A 19,031-nucleotide genomic window follows, 5' to 3' on the forward strand; every position below is an offset into this window, starting at 1 on the left:
GTTAGCACATCCAGGGTTGCTCAGGTTTCCCGGCTATCGTTTTACAGGACACAAAGAGGAAACTGAAATTGGGAAGGGAGGCTAAGCTGTTTCTCTTCCAGTTACTCGGCAGGTAGTAACAGAGGGTGGAATTCAAAAATCCCTGATGTCAATCTTTGGCTCCGCTCTTGAAGTCACCGCTCAGACTCATGTCATAGTCAAGGAAGGGGGTCGGTGAAGGGCTCAGGGCCCCTGCTAAGAGCAGAATTTTACAGCTCCAGACCCACTGCCTGCGAGACACCCTGAACCACACACACGGCAAGAGGCACTGCCCCTGGCAGCACGTGCTCTCAAAACAAATCTTTCCCGACTTCATGCGCTTTTACACCAAGGTTTCTCAACCTCATTATTATGGGCATTTTAGACTGGATAATTGCTGACTGCAGGGCTGTTCTGCGTGTGCTGAAGGATGCTTAGCAGCAATGCTCATTTTTACCCATTAGATGCCAGTAGCACTCCCCCCCCCACCCCACTTCTATCTTCTTTCCCCAAATGCTTCTAGGTGTTGCAGGCTGTGCTCTGGGAAGTCAAAGAGCACCTGCCTGAGAGCCACCGATTGGAACAAAGGAAGTCTTTTCACTTGGATCTGTGAATGCTGAGGTGGTGATAATCGCAGGGTGGGGGAAGTGAGGCAGGGAGAAAGACGAAATAAATGTACCGATTTCAATATTTTCCTTTGATCGAAAATCATAACGACACTGGGGCGCCTGGGTGGCTCGGTCGGTTAAGCGTCCGACTCCAGCTCGGGTCACGATCTCACAGTTCGTGAGTTCGAGCTCCGCCTTTGGGCTCGGTGCTGACAGCTCGGAGCCTGGAGCCTGCTTCGGATTCTTTGTCTCCCTCTCTCTCTGCCCTCCCCGGCTTGTGCTCTCTCTCTTTCTCTCTCTCTCAAAAATAAATAAGTATTTTTTTTTTTTTAAATCACAAATATACTTCAGGGTGGGGGGAAGCTGTAACACTTTCATATGTCATATGGGATCTGGCTCTGTCTGGCCTTTGGCCTGGAATTTGTAGATCAGGCCTTGTGAACACCTGCCACAATTCAGTTATCTGTTCAATAGCTTAATGAGTAGAGCTGAATTTATCAAATTCTCCGCGTGGTTCTCCTCCAAGGCTCTGGGTTAACACGTGGCCTTGGACAGGAGCTAGCCAAAAAGATGTCAAGCAAAGGCGGCTGGTGTGACAGGCCTGGCTGTCAGCATGCTTTTGCTTCACTCATCTGGGTTCACATCGTATTTGGGACCTTAATCCTTTTTACTATTCCAGAGAAAAGGAAGGGGAAGCGAGGACGATGTCAGGCCTGGGGAGGTGGAGATTTGGGGGTCCAGGGCGAGGAGCTGTGGGTGAGGTTTGGAGGTGAGATGAGATCTGTATACTAATCAATCGGAGATGCCTCAATTGACACACTAGATACAGTTGAAAAAGCTGAGCTCGCATTGAGGCTCTTGGAAACGGACTAGTAATTTCGGTGGCAATGTGTCCATTACACTGCAAGCAATTCTTTGGTAAGTCTTTTAGGAAAAATCAGTTGTCGCTGAATAATTTATCTTTTGGATGAGTAATTTCATGATGCAGGCGATCCTTCACTGAAGCAAATTATGCAGGCAATTGAAAACGACACTAGGATTCATTTTACAACCCCAGGAAGTTCAGCTTTGTTTATTAAAAAGATATTCACTCCATTTGGAGAGTAAAGCTGGTTTTCACGAGTGTAATGCTGGCAGGTAATTAAATTTGTCATAAAATGTGCTTTTAACATATGCCTCCAAACCCATTCATTTATAATCGAAGCAGCGAGTGACATCCACAAGAGTTTTCTAAACTCCAGAGCTTCCTGAAGCGTGTGTTTTGAAAACGTTTTCAAGTGCACGCACCCTAAAAATGTTAAGATGGGAGATGAACAACTAAAAATCAAACTAAAAACATCAACAAATTGGATTTAATGGAAGACAAAATTGAGGAGACCCAAAGTCTCATTGGCGTACGTTTTTGCCTCCTGTTTCTTTTTTTTTTTCTTTTAATGTTCATTTATTTATTTTGAGAGACAGCATGCACAAGGGGAGGAGGGACAGAGGGAGAGGGAGAGAGAATCCCAAGCAGGCTCTACTCGTCAGCACAGAGCCCGACTCGGGGCTCCATCCCATGTACAGTGAGATCATGACCTGAGCTTAATTCAAGAGTCAGATGCTTAACCCACTGAGCCACCCAGGTGCCCCTTTGCCTCCCATTTCTATGGCAACCTGTGATCTTTTCTCCAATCGCACCTTTGAAAGGCTTGTTTTTTCCCATCAAGAAAATTTAGCTAGAAGCACTGACGGTAACAAATGTTATTTTCTGCGTTGTCTATTTTGGGAAAAATTGGAAAAAGAGAAAACAGAAAGAAGGTAACATTCAGAGGCCTCTCATGCAAACACAATAGGAGCATATATTGACTAATTTTCAGATGACTTATTTACATGTCTGAAAGATCACAGAGTTAAAACTGAATGTTAATGAAATAACTATTCAGATGTCTTAACAAATACATTCAGCAAATGCCTTGAGTGTAAAATGCAAGTGCTCATCGGATTCGATAAAGTGAAAACTTAGAAGCTTGCTTAAGAGGACTTGAAATTCGATGGCCACACAGTTTTCAACCTGGAGTGACTTTTGCCTCCCAGGGGACGTTTGGAGACATCTGGAGACATTTTTGGTTGTCACAACTGATGGTATGGTGGTGGTGGTGGTAGAGGGTGTGTGTGTGTGTGTGTGTGTGTGTGTGTGTGCACTCACTACTGGTAACTAGTGGGTAGAGGCCAGCAATAATGCTAAACATCCAATAGAGCACAGGACAGCCCTGTCCCCCATCCAAAACAAAAAATTACCCATCTCAAACAGGAGGTTGAGAAACCCTGCATACGGCCTCACAGATGATGTTCTGGAATAAGGGGCATAGGTTGAACATACTCAATTATTGAACATAAATGTTCAAATATATAAAATGCTTTGGAGGCAACCCTAGTTGTAATCCGCTCCACCCCGTTCTTGAACTATAGTTACTTCTTTGCTATTTCACTTCAATGGCAAGAAAAAAAAGAAAAAAAGAAAAAAAGAAAAAGAAAAAAAAAGGAAAGCAAGGAAAAAAAACCACTTAGAAACAAAACTGCCACTTTTTCTTACCGCCCTTTGGTTAAAATGCGAACATTTCCAGCTTGCACGCGTTTTATCTGTTGTGGCCGCGTATGAACCGTAACTACCTGTGCAGTACGGTTGTCTAGCGGTTATCTGCATAGCCTCCAGCGACCTATAGAATTGGGTTGATATTGACACCCTGCTTAATTTAAATATAGTTAAGTTCTAACAAGTTTTTTCCTTGTTACCCGGACTTACCTTTCCCCAGTTGAATGCAGATGCACTTGCCTTTGGCGTCCTCCCTTTGAAGATATGGTTGCATTTTGTCGCCTCGATTTTGGAGGACAACCCAACCCCCAAATCCAGGCGCGGGTCAGGAGGGCAGATCCACCTTCAAGGACAACTCCCAGCTCCATCCTTCGCTCTACCGGGAGGCGGGCAAACGTGAAAGCAATCCGAGCACAGCCAGAGGGCGCCAAAATGCCGCAAATAAAAGTTCCGAAGGTTCGGATGGTTGCGGGAAGGTAAAATTGGCTTTTGTCTAATGAAAGAGCTGCGGTTGTAAGCGTTGTCCCGTTATGTTTTGCATTTGCTGCTGGCCAACGGATAAGCAAGGTGGGCATACCTCCCCACGCTGGTGGTTATTTTATGTCCCGGTGTGAAAGTGGCGGTGCCTCAGGGCACCCCGACACGGCTTGGCCGTGGCTTTGACCTGTGCGCTTCTAGGCAGCACTGCACCGGTTGCCTCGGCTAACCCAGTCTTCCCGAGAACTGGTTGCCTCTTTTAAAGAACAGACATGAAACACCGACGGTTCCTTCCCTCGGGCTCTTGTCCTTTCTCCTTCCTCTCCCAAGTCCCGAGAGCACGGTCGCAGGGACGACGCTGCCCAACCCCCCCCAAGGCGGACCTCGGCGGCGTCGCTAGTCCCCAGCCGCGGAGCTCCGGGCTCAGCCCAGCGTGCGAAGGAGCCGCCTCGCCCAGCGCGCCCGGTCCTCGGGGGGGCGCAGCCCGGACTTGCCTGCCGTTGGCAGCCTCCCTCAACCCCGAGGACCTCTGTCTCGATGGGCTGAGGGGGTTCGGCAGGTCACCCCCAACCTCACTGCCTGTCCAGGTATCGGAATCCCAGGCGGACGTCGCGCGCGAGCGGGATTGGGGTGCTGAGAAGGGTAGCAGGTGGCAGGGGGCGTCATTCACCACCGCCACGCAGCCCCTGAAGTCTGAGCGAGAGCCCGAGCACTTCCTATCCACCCATTCCAAAGGACTGAGAGAGACAGAGAGAGAGAAAAGAGGAGAAGAGAGAGAGAGGTGCCCGCAGACAGCCCCGGCGCGGCGGGGGAGGGGAGGCGGCGCGGGGTGTGGTAGTTGGGGGGGGGGGCGCGGCAAAGGAGAGGAGGGTAGGGTAGGGTGAGGGAGGTGGGGAGGGAGTGGGAAGCCCGCGTGCAGGGCAGATGGAGACTGGCGGGAGGGACAGCGGGATGGAGGGGAGGAGAAGGGGAAAGGGGACCACCGGGACGCGGGGAGGGGACGGGGTGGAGGGGAGGTGAGGGGAGGCGGGCGGGGCCCGGGATGGAGGGGAAGGGAGGGGAGGGAGGCGGGCGGGGTACGCGGGAGGAGGGAGGCTGGGCGGGCGGACGCGCCGGGGGAGGGCGCTGGGCAGGAAGGGGAGGGGGAGCGCGAGCGCGAGAAATGCAGAGGCTGCAGCGGCGGCGGCGGCGGCAGTAGCGGCAGCGGCGACGGCGGCGGCGGCAGCGCTCCAACTCGCTCCTCGCTCCGGGCTCCGCCGTCGAGCCGGGGAGAGAGCCTCCGCCAGCGGCCAGGCACCGGCCGGACGACGCCTGCGACCCGGGCCCCTCGGCGGCACCGCGCTCACCCAGGGCCGGCACAGGCACCCAGAGCCGGTAAGGAGGCGCGCCCCGGCGGCCCCGCCGCCCCCGCGGACCCGGGGCGCCGGCAGCCCGGGGGCCTCCGTTCGCCCCCGCCCCACCTCGAGGCCCTTTGTTCTCTCGGCGCCGCGGCCGGGGGCGTGGGGAGCCGCGGGCCTCGTTAGACGGCGCCCAACGCGGGGGACCCTCCGCGAGGTTCCCGTCGCACTTCGGGGCTGTGGGGTGATGGGGGGGCCCCCCGAAGTGGGTGGCTTCAGCCTCTCGCGGGGTGGGAAGGTGCGGGGGTGGCGAGTCTGGTAGACGGGAGATGCGGGGTGGGTAGCGAGCGGGAGCCAGCTGCTCGTGAAGGAGGAAATTGCCTAATGGGAAACCCTCTAAACGCACCGAGTCCCGAGGAGACGGTTTTGTGGGGCGGAAGGGAGCGTATCTGTCATCGGAACCAGTCGCAGCCCGGGAGGGAGCGCTGGGAGAGAGGGGCGCAGCAGCGAAAGATGGAGGGTGGGGGTGGGGTGGGGCGGGAGTAGGGGGAGAAAGAACACGGGGATCTGGTGTGCTCCCAAGGAAGGAGGTGGCTCTTTGGTTCAGCAAATGGGTTTCCTTGACCCCGGGGGACTCCTGAATCCTGGCCTGCGGTGGCCAGGGAATGCGAGGTTCACACGACAACGTGCCCGCCGAAGCACCTCTGAGCGGATCAAAGCCCCCCCCCGCCTCGGACGTGGCCGAACTGCCTTCCCGCTAACCTGTGGGCCATCTCGGAGCATTTTATATTTTTGCGAGGCTTCGGTGCAGAGATGCCCGGGGCGCCTCGCCTCCACCCTCGCGGCCCGGGCCGGGAGAGTGTGAGCGCGGACCTGACAGCGCGCGGTCCCCCCACGGCCCGGCTCCGCTGTGAGCCGAGGTTTGGGGTTCAGCAGGTCTTGCCGAAAGCGCTAACGCTGAAACCCGACGCCCGGTTCCTGTCTCCGTCCCCACGCCCCCCCTCCCCCTCCCCCGACAAATAAAAAAAAAATTGCGGAGTCCCTGGATGCGACCGCACACACAGCGCGCGGCTACAAACCGCATTCTTTCATGAATATTCATCGAATGCTCGGCTGAGCTCCTTATCTGCTTCCCCAGAGACATTTCCGCCTTGAAACGAACTCCTTGGACAGCCTGTGCCTGTGTAATTTTCACCCTGCTGAAATCAGCACAGCGCTCAGGGGTGCAATTTTAGTGCCTTTGAACGGGGTTGACACACCTCGATCTCCCTCGAGGCCACTACCTCGCGGGTTAAAATCCAACAGTAGCATCGAGGTGGTCGTTTTGCTGTAGGGGTGTGGATCGGCCTCCCCGGGATTCCAGCCAGGGCTAGCAGATCCTTGGTACTGCGGGCAAAATGAATGAATCGGGACTGTAATTACCTATTCCTTTGTCTTGGCCTCGCGCATGCGCCGGAGAGCAGGGTGTGGAGGGCCCCGGCAGCCCCATCTGATCTCTCCATCACCCACCCACCCACTCCCTTCCGAAGCCGAGGAACAAAGGCGTTTGCCCTAAATGTTGCGTGAAATCCTTGGACCCAAATGACAGTTTTTCTTTTATCCCGTCTGTGTGTATGTTTCTTCTTTTCCAGGTTATCTTTCATCTTTTGCTTTCTTAGCGATCTCAGTTGACGAAAAGTAAAGATTATCCTTGGTGATGAGAGCAAACTGTGGATTAAATGTTTTAATGACCGAATACTGCTCTTTTCCTTTCTAGTACTGTCCATTGTTCTCTTTTCTGCAACATATTGCACCGCAGTGATGGTGGCCCTCGATTTGCATCAATTAACCATTTGACAGATTTTTGCTGCTGGTCCTTTCATTAAGGGACATTGGCCTCAAAACTAACAGTGGCTATCTGCCCCTAGTGTCACTTCTTGGGAGAAATTAAGACATTCTGGCGTTTATAGGAACAAGATGGCCTACAAAACCCAAGGCAGAGAAAATGGTTACCTTGTCAGAATCCTAACCCTGTGTTTTCTCTTGATTCCTGCCTCATTGTTTTACTAGGGACCCCAAAAGGCCAACCCCACAGAGATGCAGATCACTGATAGGGCAGGAAGAAGGAAGAAGGCTACTGGGGCTGCAGGGGTGAAGATGGTCGATTGAATTCATAACGCTTCCTTTTTTTTTTTTTTTTTTTTTTTTTTTTGGTCAATTTCCAGCAGAAGCCATGATACATATACCTTAGGTGCTGATTTTCTTAACGATGATGTAATAACCAGATTATGGTCATTTAGATTTCTTTTTGGGCTTCTTTATTCTACCATCCAAAAGGTGACTTATGGATATAAAATAACTAAATACTGTATTTTTGCAATAGCCCGTTATACTTAAAAGAATTTATGTTTAAGTAGTCTTAGTACACCCTGATAGGACAGCATGTGGCAGGAAAATGGAAGTCTTCTCTTTTGTTCCTTTTAATAAAAGGATATTGATATTGACCACGTTTAATAGATGAGGGTGTGTGCTTGATAGGCCTGGTACTCTGTCTCTAGTCTTTAGTATTGAGCAGCTTATTATGGTTTAGAGGGCTATCTTTTTTTTTTTTTTCCTTTTCTTTTTTCCTTAAGGTTATGTTTTTGAGGGAGAGGTGAGTTAGAATATAGATGGGATTTGATAGCAAGTGTATTCCAGTATGCCCCCAATTCAGTGAGTCATGGGTTTTTCAGCGAGATCATTTTTAAGCTGAATTTGAAAAAATAATCAGTTACCTTATTCTTTTATCCGGCTAGTTTTTTTGGCAGTCCTTAGCAGGTGGAGAAAAGGAGCTAATGGGCCTTTGGACAAAATGCGCCAACAATAACCATATCAGACAGTGGCATTTTTGTCTTTAACTTTGCTCATCCTCTCATTATGCATGCTGGGGAGAACCTTCTCTCCTGCTGGGTCACCCTAATTTGAATGTCCACTGCCAGAGCCCTGAGGGCTTCCACTCTGTCCTTGGAGGCATCTTTCTAATCTTACTGGATTTACCAGAACAAACCATGTTATAGTCTAAGATGTGATGTGTTCTCTTTGGCTTTTGTGTTTTTGAAAACAAATTCACATTAAGAACAATTTAAAAACCATTTTTATTCCACGGTCACGATAAGGAGAGTATGAAAAACTTACTACGTTTGGGGGAGATTTGGTCACTGTAAAATGGATGCCTGTGTTATTCACTGTCGTTTTGCAAAAACTTGCAAAATCCAAACCTAATTTTTAAAGCAGTTGAGGTGTCCGGTATATGCACATGTGTATACGCATATACACACACATACACATATACACATATGTATATATATGTACACGTGCTATAAAATAAAATCTTATTAATGATATGAAACTAAACTAGTTTAGTTATTGTACAGTGCTTCATACTGACGTTTGGAAAATGATCCATTTTTGGTCTTTCTAAATACGTAGGTAAAAGGGGGAGCCTAGCTAGTGTCCGAAGAAGCCCATTCCCAGTGCCTAGCAGGGTAAAACTAATGGATTGCATTGAACATCTTAAGTTAAGATGTTCATTTACAGGCTTAAGAACTCACAAGGAGCATTAGTGAACATTAAAAGTTGTAATAAACAATGCTTACTAAATAAAGGATTTGTAAACTTGTTCTGTCTTCTTTTTCTGATCTCTTGTACAATTTGGTTTTGAAAAATATCCCCCAAAGGCCTGTCAACTCTTGTGTGTCAGAAGTAATTGCTTTTGGTGTCTGATTCTGTTGAAAGAAATGCTCTGATTCGCTTGGGCCTTCCTCTTTCTTCCATGTAGTTGACCTGCTCATTTTACACTTTCTTTATCAAAAGGTTAACATCTTCTTCATGATCGTTTTAGCTGGTGAACTGGAAGCCAGGTAACTGCTAAGGGAAAACTGAGTATATAGACAAGTTGAAGTTCTTGGGAAATTGGGTGCAGAATCTCTCATCTCATCAAGTTTTCTCGACTCAACTGGATCCTTTCCATTTATCCCAGTTCTGTAGATAACCCCATACAGCATGAACTTTACTCTTTGGCTTAATTATGGTAGATACATAATCAGGAGATAGCTTTGAGGTTGTGAATAGTCAGAATTGTTATTTATTTATTTATTTATTTATTTATTTATTTATTAAGAGAAAATAGTGCATTTTGGGGAGGCTTCCTAAGACACAGCGGAAAGTAACTGGGTTTGAAAAATCTCTAGACACTGGTTAAACCACTGTGGGCAAATTATTCAAGCCTCTCTGAATTTCACTTTCTTCAATTGTGAAATTGGGATAATAATTCTTATTTTTCTTGCCATAATAAGGGCCACACGTAAGTCTAAAAAGCGCACAGGCACGGTGGCTGGCTCTTTGTGGCTTCTTGACCTCTCAGTCTGCAGTTTCAACACAGTCCATGTGATTGACATCCCTAATTAATTTCTGTATATTGAGCTGTATTTTTGTTCCATGCTGATTAATCAAGACCTGAGGGGTTCAGTGTATTCAGTTAGAAATTGGATATTTCAATTTCAAAGTTGCTCAGATATCATAATTCCCAACTACTGTCTTCATACATGTACATATTTGAGATTTAATGAGACCCTGGGAATTTGCCCCAAAGTGGATTGAATTAAGCCAGGGTAGCCACGCTCATTGAATTTCCCATGGCTGCTTATATAACTCAAGAGGTGGCATTTAAATTCTTTTGAGAAAATACAGGGGTAGTTCTAAAACCACAGAAGCTCCCAGCCAGCCAAAGGAAGGTTTTTCCTAAATACCATTCCCTACACCACTATTAAAGACAGACATCTAGGTAAGTGTCCTATGAGAAAATTGTCCAGCGAACCTTATCAAGAGTAAGAGGTGACCACATAGAATCAAATTCTTACCAGGATACAGTTAAAGTGTAAATATGAGAAGACACAAGCCTTGACATTGATTAAACCGCATTCTGTCTTTCCCTCTGGAAGTCGGGAATGGGGTGGCATGGACACAGAGACTCATAGTGCCTTTTCCTTCTTCTGCAACCTGAGAACTTAAATAGCTTTAAAAATCAGGCTTTCCAAAGGCAGTAGAGAGTTTTTTGACTTGCCAAGGCCGTTGGTGAGGGGAGGTTTGCAAGTGGGCAGGTTTCAAAGTCTAGGAATAAATTCCTGAAAGCTTTAGAGATTTAGAAATAGAAACCATCTGCAAGCACAAACAGGGGCCCAGGGCATAAGGAAACCTCTCAAGATAATAGAGAAAAATGGTGTTTAGTGGGGCAGGCAGAGCATTTACACAATATTTCCTTCTTATCACTTAAACATTTTGTGAACTTGTTTCTGGATTGACTTTTCCCCTTCATTTTAGAAAGGACTGGGTTTCACTGGTGTTTTTTTTAAACTTCTCTTTGAAATAAATAGATTTCAGCCATTGTTTATACCTTGTGTAGGGACTATGGTATTTAGAAAAGCATGATTTGGAGGGCTAGGTGTGGTAGATTTGGACTTCGGGGCCAGATTCCCTGGCTGAAGAATCTTGCCTCAACCGTTTTACGAGCTGTGTGGCCTTTGGCAAATTGCTTCGCTTCTGTGCCTCAATCTCTAAAGTGGGGATTACAATCTAGAGTTTTTGTAAGGATTAAGTGAAATTGTCAGACACTTACAACACGGCCTCACATTCTGCATGTCTTTTTTTAAAATCCGTTTTATTTATTTATTTAGATAGCACGAGTGGGGGAGGAAGGCAGTGAGAGAGAGAGAGAGAGAGAGAGAGAGAGAGAGAGAGAGAGAATCGCAAGCAGGCTCCACACTGTCATTGCACAGCCCCAGCGTGGCTCGAACTCAGGAACTGTGAGGTCATGACCTGAGCTGAAATCAAGAGTAGGGCACTTAACCAACTCAGCCACCGAGGCACTTCTGCAAGTCTTTGTAAAGCACATTCACCATAAAGTGGTGAAAGAACCAGGTTTCTTTACTTCATGCCCTGTGTTAGTGACTTACACGCTTGTTTCAAAGAGGCCATCATCGCAAAACAAGCTGAAGGTGGCGCCTTGGACAGGAGTTGGTAGAACACAGAAATACGTGGTTTAGAAACATCCTCCAGGTTGGGGCGCCTGGGTGGCTCAGTCGGTTAAGCGTCTGACTTCAGCTCAGGTCACGATCTCGTGGTCCATGAGTTTGAGCCCCGCGTCGGGCTCTGGGCTGATGGCTCAGAGCCTGGAGCCTCCTTCCGATTCTGTGTTTCCCTCTCTCTCTGCCCCTCCCCCGTTCATGCTGTGTCTCTCTCTGTCTCAAAAATAAATAAACGTTAAAAAAAAAAAAAAAAAAAAAAAAAAAAGAAACATCCTCCAGGTATAGCTATGATACCTTGAACATGTTGCCAGGACACTTAACTGGTTTCAAAAGCCCAGAGTGGGTAAATCAACACAACCCCAGCCTCCACAACTGGTATTAAAATGGGGGGGGGGGAGGGGAAAGAAAGTCCTTGGGATTTCAGAGACCTTCAGAGAAAGGCTTACTCTTTTGATATGTTCAGATCAGGGCAAAACTATCACCTGGGGAATAGACATAATTCATTCAGATTCCTGAAGGCACGCGGTTTTGTTGTGTCCTGAATCAAGACGCCTTCGTTTGCAGTTGAAAGGAGCGTCTTAATCATTGGTACTAAGATTAGTATAAACCAATCTCGATATTTAAAATTCTAAGGTATACACTTAACCACATCCCCACCACCCCGTTGCCAGGAGTAAAACCGAAGCTTCAATTATGCGGGACTGTAAAGGTATTGTTACCTGTTGACCAAATTATGTAATTATCCCCGTAGACACCTTAGTCAGCCTGGCTTCTTAAAAACAAAAAAGGAAGTTCTTTGGAGTTTCAGATATTTGGGTTTGATGGGTCGGTCCTAGGTTCAGTTTGAACCTTTTAGGCATTTAATTCAGAGATCTGCCCAAGGTGATTTGTGTTTTACCTTCTGGAGACTGAGTTTTGCTGTTGGGTGAAGGTAAAGTCATTTCCATTTTGGTTAAATCCTTTTCTAAATAGCTTTTTTTTTTTTTTTAACAGCTTTTTGAATCTTACGGATTTAGGAGGGAAATTATATTTTACTTTACCAAGAGGTTTTGGATATGGGTGTTGTAGCTTTTGAAAACTTGCCCCTGTGAAGGCTTGTTTTGATTTGTTTTGGTTTAATTTAGAGACGCTACAGGATGAGATTGGACATTTGTGAATATTTCTTGTACATCCTATACTCTAACTGAATTTTATCCCCTCAGACAAATTGTAGGATGCATTTTGCCTATGAATAAACGAAAAATGGAGGGTTGAATAATACACATAAGATTGCAGAGCTAGGGACACCTGGGTGGCTCAGTCGGTTGAACAGCCGATTTTCGGTGCCGGTCCTATGTCACAGTTCATGAGTTCGAGCCCTGAATGGGGCTCTCTGCTGTCAGTGCAGGGCCCGCTTCGGATCCTCTGTCCCCCTCTCTCCCCTCTCTCCCACTCATGCTCTCTCTCAAAAATAAATAAACATTAAAAAAGAAAAAAGATTATAGAGCTAATAGGAAGTCCTATATTCCAAATCCACGTCTGATGACCCTGTTCTGCTGTCCAGCACTACACTGTATTTCCCATAAGCCTTGGCCATTTTATCTTATGTCCAATGGACATGGGATAACATGGGTAGCCTTCTAACATATTAATATCTTCAGTGTTCATATAGAGAGAGTTGTACTAAGTTCTTCAATGAAAAGTTGTTTATCATAGAGATACAATATGGAATAAATGTTTTAATCAGTAATGCCTTAAGCGATCTGTAGATTAGAAGTGCTTCTTATCCTAGTGAATATGGACTGATATCCTCAAGCCATCCTTTTCGAGGGGGTGGGGAAGGGGGAGGAGGGGGAGGGGGATGGCAGCTGCCCCTAATGAGGGCTCTAAATGAATGTGGCTTTGGTTGGCCCCTTCACTTTCCTCATTGCCCTTCACAAGTGAAAGTAATCACTCAGATGCCTTACCTGTAATCCTACCTTCGTGGTGCTAATCAGCGATGCCACTCGACCCCCTTCCTGCTGTGTTGTCGGTTGCCCGATTAGAGACAAACTCAAGTCCTAACGTTGCCAACCCATTTTCATTCTGCCTCCAGGCAGGATTCATTTACAGAAAATTGGTGGCTGCTTTTAAATACCATCCTGACCACAACCTCAGTCTTCTGTAAATAACTTGTGTCATTCCAACAGAAGGTTTGAAAGCTCATGACCAAACACACTTATTTTGGAACTCGAGAGGATCTTAGAAAAGTCAGTGGCTTACTCAAGGTCTCATGAGCTGGTTAGTGGCCGAGTGGAAAACCAGGTTATTTCCCAATAAAGCCTCACTCCTGCCGCCTCTCCCTTATGTGGAATTGAGTCAAACTCTTACTCAATGTCTGCAACTTAAATTCCTGCCATGCTTTTAACCTGGTACCATTTTGTGAAAATGTGCTCTGCATCCTGTATGTCTCTCGCTGCTGCCCTCTCTCCCCTCCTCTGCAGAAGGAACCTCTTCCGCCTTCGACAGACCACGTGAGCCCCTTGTCTTCAGGTACCCCCTGCTTTCTCCACGTGCCATCTTTCCCCCTCAACTTCTCTCTCTTCTTGCATTATGGGACGTGACTTCCTTCACATGCCAAAGCATTTATGGCATGCATTAAAATAACTTTACTCATAAAATGAAATGTTGGTGTCATATCTGCGTTTTCCTCCTGAAATGAGCAGTGGTGCAGGGTTGGGGGTATTTTGTTTCCTTTGAGGAGAAAGCCAGTTGGCTCTGCACTAATTTGGGGGCTGCAGAGCGAGTGGAACAGTCAAGCATTGTGCGCTAGGAAGACTCACTCAGGAGTCTCTTGGAAGCTCCAGGGAGCAGTGCTGTGGAGATCGGATGGACAGCAGCCTTCATGCTGATTACTAGTGTTATCTGGCTTATTGGTTTGAGAGCTGCATAAAGCAGGAGGTTTCATCTTTTTTCTTTAGAATCACCATTAACAGTGTTTGGGCCGATTTAGAGGATTTCAAAGTGCGGCAAGTTTCTGCAGCAGTCATTGAAAGTGGAATGTAATTAAGTACTGAGGTTGTGAAAACACTTTGGCCAGACTTGAAAACTTATTTGAGCAGTGTAAATGGTGTATGTGCGTTTGCACGTGGAGAAACCAGTAAGCTTAGTTTTGGTGAGATACGGTTTTCATTTCATATTTAAAATGATCTGTTTGGACATTTCGGTAAGTGGAGAATGAGCCTGATGAGTTTATATTTCTCCAGGGAAGCCTGCAGTAAATAAGTGACTTCACAGTTTTTAGACGGCTTTTAATTCTTACAGTTCTGTAGGTCAGAAACCTGGTCCTCAAATAAATCCAAATTAAAATTTCTTCTTGAAGGTTATGAAGAGATAGATGGTAGAGAACAGCCTTTCCTGGTTGAGCTTTCTAAATTACAAGTTTCCTGGGTTGCTTGGCAAAGTGATTTTGATTACCTGTTGACAGGTCTTTAAACCACCATTACCACAGAGACTAATTCAACAGCCAAGTTAAGCAGTAACAAATCTAATTGGGGGAAATAATGTATCAAAAAGGAAAGCAACAGCAACCAGGTAGCAACTGTAAGAACATCACTATTTCTTAAGGATGTTTAGAAGAAAGGTCTTGTGTCTTTGTACTGTCATAAGCTTCTCTGAGCTTGTCCTGAAAACAGTAGGGGCTGGAGGAATGTTTGCTGTCTTTGACCTTTACCTATGTTCTCAGCTGTGTCAGTACAGATTAACAGCGTCTGTATTTGTCTCAGGCATATTTGAGATGATTATGGGAAAGAACAATCTAGAGAAATCCGTGATCTGTAGGTGGGAAGGGGGGAGATCGCTTTCTTTCCTCCTTTATCCTGCATTTATTTCATCAGGAAGGTAGGATAAGGTGACGGGACCACTTGGGAATTTACTGAAGACATAATATGGTTAAGTAAGGTGGTCTGGAATCTCTGAATGACCCATTTTCCTAAGGAAAAAAAGAAAGAATCTCAGCAGTTGGTGGTGACAATAGCTCCTGGGGCTTCTCGTGATCTCCTAACCTCAGTGAATAACACCCTGTTGACTGGAGGTTTACTGTAGCACCCAGGGTTTCCTCAGTAACCCTGGTGATCTTTTGTTGAGACCTCAAGACTTGAATTCCCGGGGCTCACCCAACTGGACTTTGGAAGCCTCGTTCTAGAATTTCCAGTGTTTGGTTTTCGGACAAATAGTAACAGGTGTTTGTAGCAATATTCGCCACCAGGTTGTTAATACGTGATTAGGAATGGTTTCCCAGGTGTGTGTTTCTTCATGTGACTCACATCTAAATGTTCCTCTTCTCCCTCATCCAATCCAATGGCTGACTAATGAACGGAAAGTCTCACTGAAGGTCTCATGGGTGCAAGAGTCAAAAACTTGGCTCGCTCCATTCCCTTTCACCCTTTTGATTCTAACTAGTTTTGTTTCTATCAGGCAGAGAGCTTAGGTTTGATTTCATCTGTCCTAAAGTCTCCTGGGTGGGTGGTCGTCTTAGGAGACCCCAACTGGCCACCACGAAGAGAGAAGTAACTATACAGTGGAATTATAACCCATGATTTCACTAAGGTAAGAGTGGTTGTTTTAAGTGGAATAAACTCAGTGGGAAAAGAGTTCTCTTGAATATTGCTAAGATCTTACATTCAACTTTCTACTAATTCCGGGTGCAGGGGATGTAACAAAAGGTGATTTTTTAAAAAAAAAGTGTATCTAAATGTCAGTAGGCTTCACATTGCCACCCCCCCTCCCCCCCCCCCCAGTCACCGAAACAACCCTGTTGATGAGCCCTTCCTGCTTACAAGCTATCACTTTGGTGCACTTTGAACTTTAGTGCAGCGAATAGTAACACAGTCTCTGACTGTATCCTTGCTTCCAGCAACAAATACTACAACAGGGTTAAGGAGAACAGGTAATCGTTCAAGGGAGCGGTTGGCAAATCAGGACAAATGGACTCGTGCCTCCCCTTTAACTTGCCTTCTTCAGTCCAGGAGCTACTATTTGCAGTCCCCTTGCCTGTATTGATCCCCATTGGCTGGGCTTTCGGCCTAGTGAGGTAGCCAAGAATCTCAGATAAAGGGCAAAGGAGTCCAGAATGATGTAATATTGCAAAAAAATGTTGCTGCTGTTTCTAAGGGGAGTCAAAAAAGCTCAAGCCAGTTTTGAGCAGGGCATGATTCCTATTGGAAGAGGGTGTAACCTGGGGGAGATAGATCTGTAAAACCCAACCCAAACCCTTAGGGCATTTAGACAGTGTTCGCATCAGCTGCACGGAGCGTGGCAAACCCAGCAGGCCCTGGCATGTTAGCCACTGTTTGCATAGTTTACCTGGCAGAGAAATGACCCAACTGCTGACACAAATGTTTTAGAACACCGGAAGGCACAGTGGTTAGTGCGAGGTTTAATTGGCATTTGCATCTAAATCTGATGCTGAGAACATATTGAACTATCTCCCTACCTAATTAAACAGTCCAATCTTGAGGGCGTGGGGGTGGCACTTGTGGGCAGTGGCGTTAACTTGTTAAATCTTGCAGTTTGTAAAGTGCTTCCGAAAAGGAGGCCGTGGCTGTACTTGGAGTTTCTGTACGGTCGTTTGGCAGCCATGTTTCCGGTTGGAGAGAGGGGAACACCGCTCCTTTCTGTTTCTGGGAGTGTCTGGATTCCCCTTGTACAAAAAGTACGCGAAACTGTCTTGTAGGTCAACGGTCAGTGACCTCTTGTCCTTGAGCCGCGCTGCTTCCTCCTAGTGTTGGGGGGAGGGCAATAGTGCCTGAGAGGAGGAAGAGAAGGGACAGGACAGGTGGGGAAACAAATGTGTAGTAATAGAAGCGGTGGAAGACACCAATGCCTTGTTCCCGTCTTGGTCTGCTTGGGCTGCCATTACACAATACCGCGGACTGCATGGCTTTAACACCAGAAATTGATTTTCTCGTAACTATGGAGGCTCGAAGGATAAGACCAACTATGGAGGCTCGAAGGCATGTTTGGTTACTTCTGAAGTCTCTCCTTGGCTTGCAGATAGCCAGCCACCTTCTTGCTGTGTCCTCATGTGGTCTCGTATCTGTGCACACAGCCATCCCTGACGTCTCTTCCTGATCTGTAAGCACAAGGCCCACCCTAATGGCCTCATTTTCATATAATGACCCCTTTAAGGGCCCCGTCTCCGAACATAGTCACGTTTTCAGGTACTGGAGGTCAGGGCTTCAACGTGTGCATTTTGTGGGAACACAACTCGACCCCTAACAACTCATGCTTGATGTTACGAAAGGCGGTTTATAGTGAGGAACTTTGGAAAGTCCTGGGCGAAAAGGTTTTTCACTTGTCCCTGCCCCCAAGAAGAGAGTGGAGAGAATCAATGGTACTTGAGCCCCTGGCTTGGTCCCCACCAATCCACGTGGGGCAAACATAAGTGCCTCCATTTGATATGAGATGCAGAGAAGTTAATTTCCCCAGGATTCACATCACTGGAAACGATCAAGCCTGGTATGAGATTCAGAGTCAGGTTTCTGTGGCTCCCTTGTACGGGGGATGGCCAAGAGTGCGTGCAGGTACTCTTCCCTCTGTTGTACTCATGACGGACACGGGTACGAGAGGCCTTGGAATCCCTCTCAACACAGTCTCTAGGCAGTTGCCGTCCACCAGTAAGCATCAATACGTGGTGAAGCCCGGTTTTCATTCTAGCATTATATTCTGTTTCTTTCCCTCTGCCCGAAGGCTTTCCCATTTGGGTAGCCACATACCCAAATATTACAAGACCGTGAACAAAGGGAGTGAGAGAAAGATTTACTTAGTGAGTACGGTGTGAAGAACTAGCTAGTGTCGAGTAGGTGAAGACAGAGTTATTTTCCGAAGGACCTCTTTAAAATCTGCCAATCCTGAGGGCGCCTGGGTGGCTCTGTCAGTTGAGCATCCAACTCTCGATTTTGGCTCAGGTCCTGAGCCCAGCATTGTGGGATCAAGCTCCTCATCAGGCTCCAGGCTGAGCACGGAGCCTGGTTGGGACTCTCTCTCCCTCTGCCCCTCCCATGATCTCCCCCCCCCCCCCCCCCCCCCCCACTTTATAAAATCTACCAACAGTGGCAATGGCAGAGACCTTGTTCTAGACGAAAGAGTAGACGGGATGCCTAGGCTAGTTGAAAATCCCCCACTAGCATCAAGGCTTATTGGTAGGAATTCACCACACACAGTGTCACCAAGGGGCAGGTTTTGATGGATGGAGACCTTAGGAGATGGGAGTTTTAACAAAGGCAAGTGTGGGCGGGGCCATTAGAGTTTTGCTGGAAAGTTTGCCTTATAGTGGGACCCTGGGGAATGGAAAGTAGCAAGTGTCAGGAATCATATGACGTCTTTGATGACTGCAGACATCAAGCCTAATACATTTCGGGGTCTCTCCAAGCAATAAAACAAGTAGTGATACTTAAGGGATTTTCTTGAGGGGCATTTTCAACACATGTGCCTGTGGGTATATGCCTATGCTTAACGCTTTTGAGAGACTCTTTCTAAAAAACCAATTTTGCAACTTTTGAGGGTGTCCCATCAAGTAGTTCAGCTACCGCCTTTTCTGTTTCAACTTTCAGGTCATGTCATGTTGTGTTAACGGCAGCAATAAAATATTACCTCGTTGATCCACCACTAAATTGAGTATAACAGTTCAGTGTTACTACACCAGATAAACCACAGGTCCTAAAATAATTGAGAGTTGGTACTATTTAATATTTTTATAAAGGATTATAAGTGGTAAATTACTTTCTGCATAAAATTGCTGTAAGTAATAGAATTTTTAATTTTAATATGCAACATCTATTTTCTTTTTTTTAAATTTTTTTTTAACATGTATTCATTTTTGAAAGGCAGAGAGAGAGACAGAGTGCGAATGGGGGAGGGGCAGAGAGAGAGGGAGACACAGAAACAGAAGCAGGCTCCAGATTCTGAGCTGTCAGCACAGAGCCCGATGCAGGGCTCGAACTCACGGACTGCGAGATCA

At 46.7% G+C, this 19,031-nt stretch overlaps 1 protein-coding gene across 2 annotated transcripts in view; it reads left to right on the forward strand.

Annotated features, from left to right (window-relative positions):
* The first annotated feature begins 4,146 nt into the window (after nt 1-4,146).
* The window catches only part of BASP1 (brain abundant membrane attached signal protein 1), a 56,181-nt gene continuing 41,296 nt past the window's right edge, over nt 4,147-19,031 (forward strand). The window contains exon 1 of one of the 2 annotated variants that reach the window (XM_019450754.2): nt 4,147-4,262. The gene's annotated coding sequence lies outside the window, so the exon portion shown is untranslated. Of the gene's footprint in view, nt 4,263-4,788; nt 5,050-19,031 lie in introns of those variants that run through there. The other variant, XM_019450755.2, reaches the window with a different exon arrangement.

This window comes from Panthera pardus, unplaced genomic scaffold, assembly GCF_024362965.1.
Source record: "Panthera pardus isolate Hobbes unplaced genomic scaffold, ASM2436296v1 HiC_scaffold_2, whole genome shotgun sequence".
Taxonomy (NCBI): Eukaryota; Metazoa; Chordata; class Mammalia; order Carnivora; family Felidae; genus Panthera; species Panthera pardus.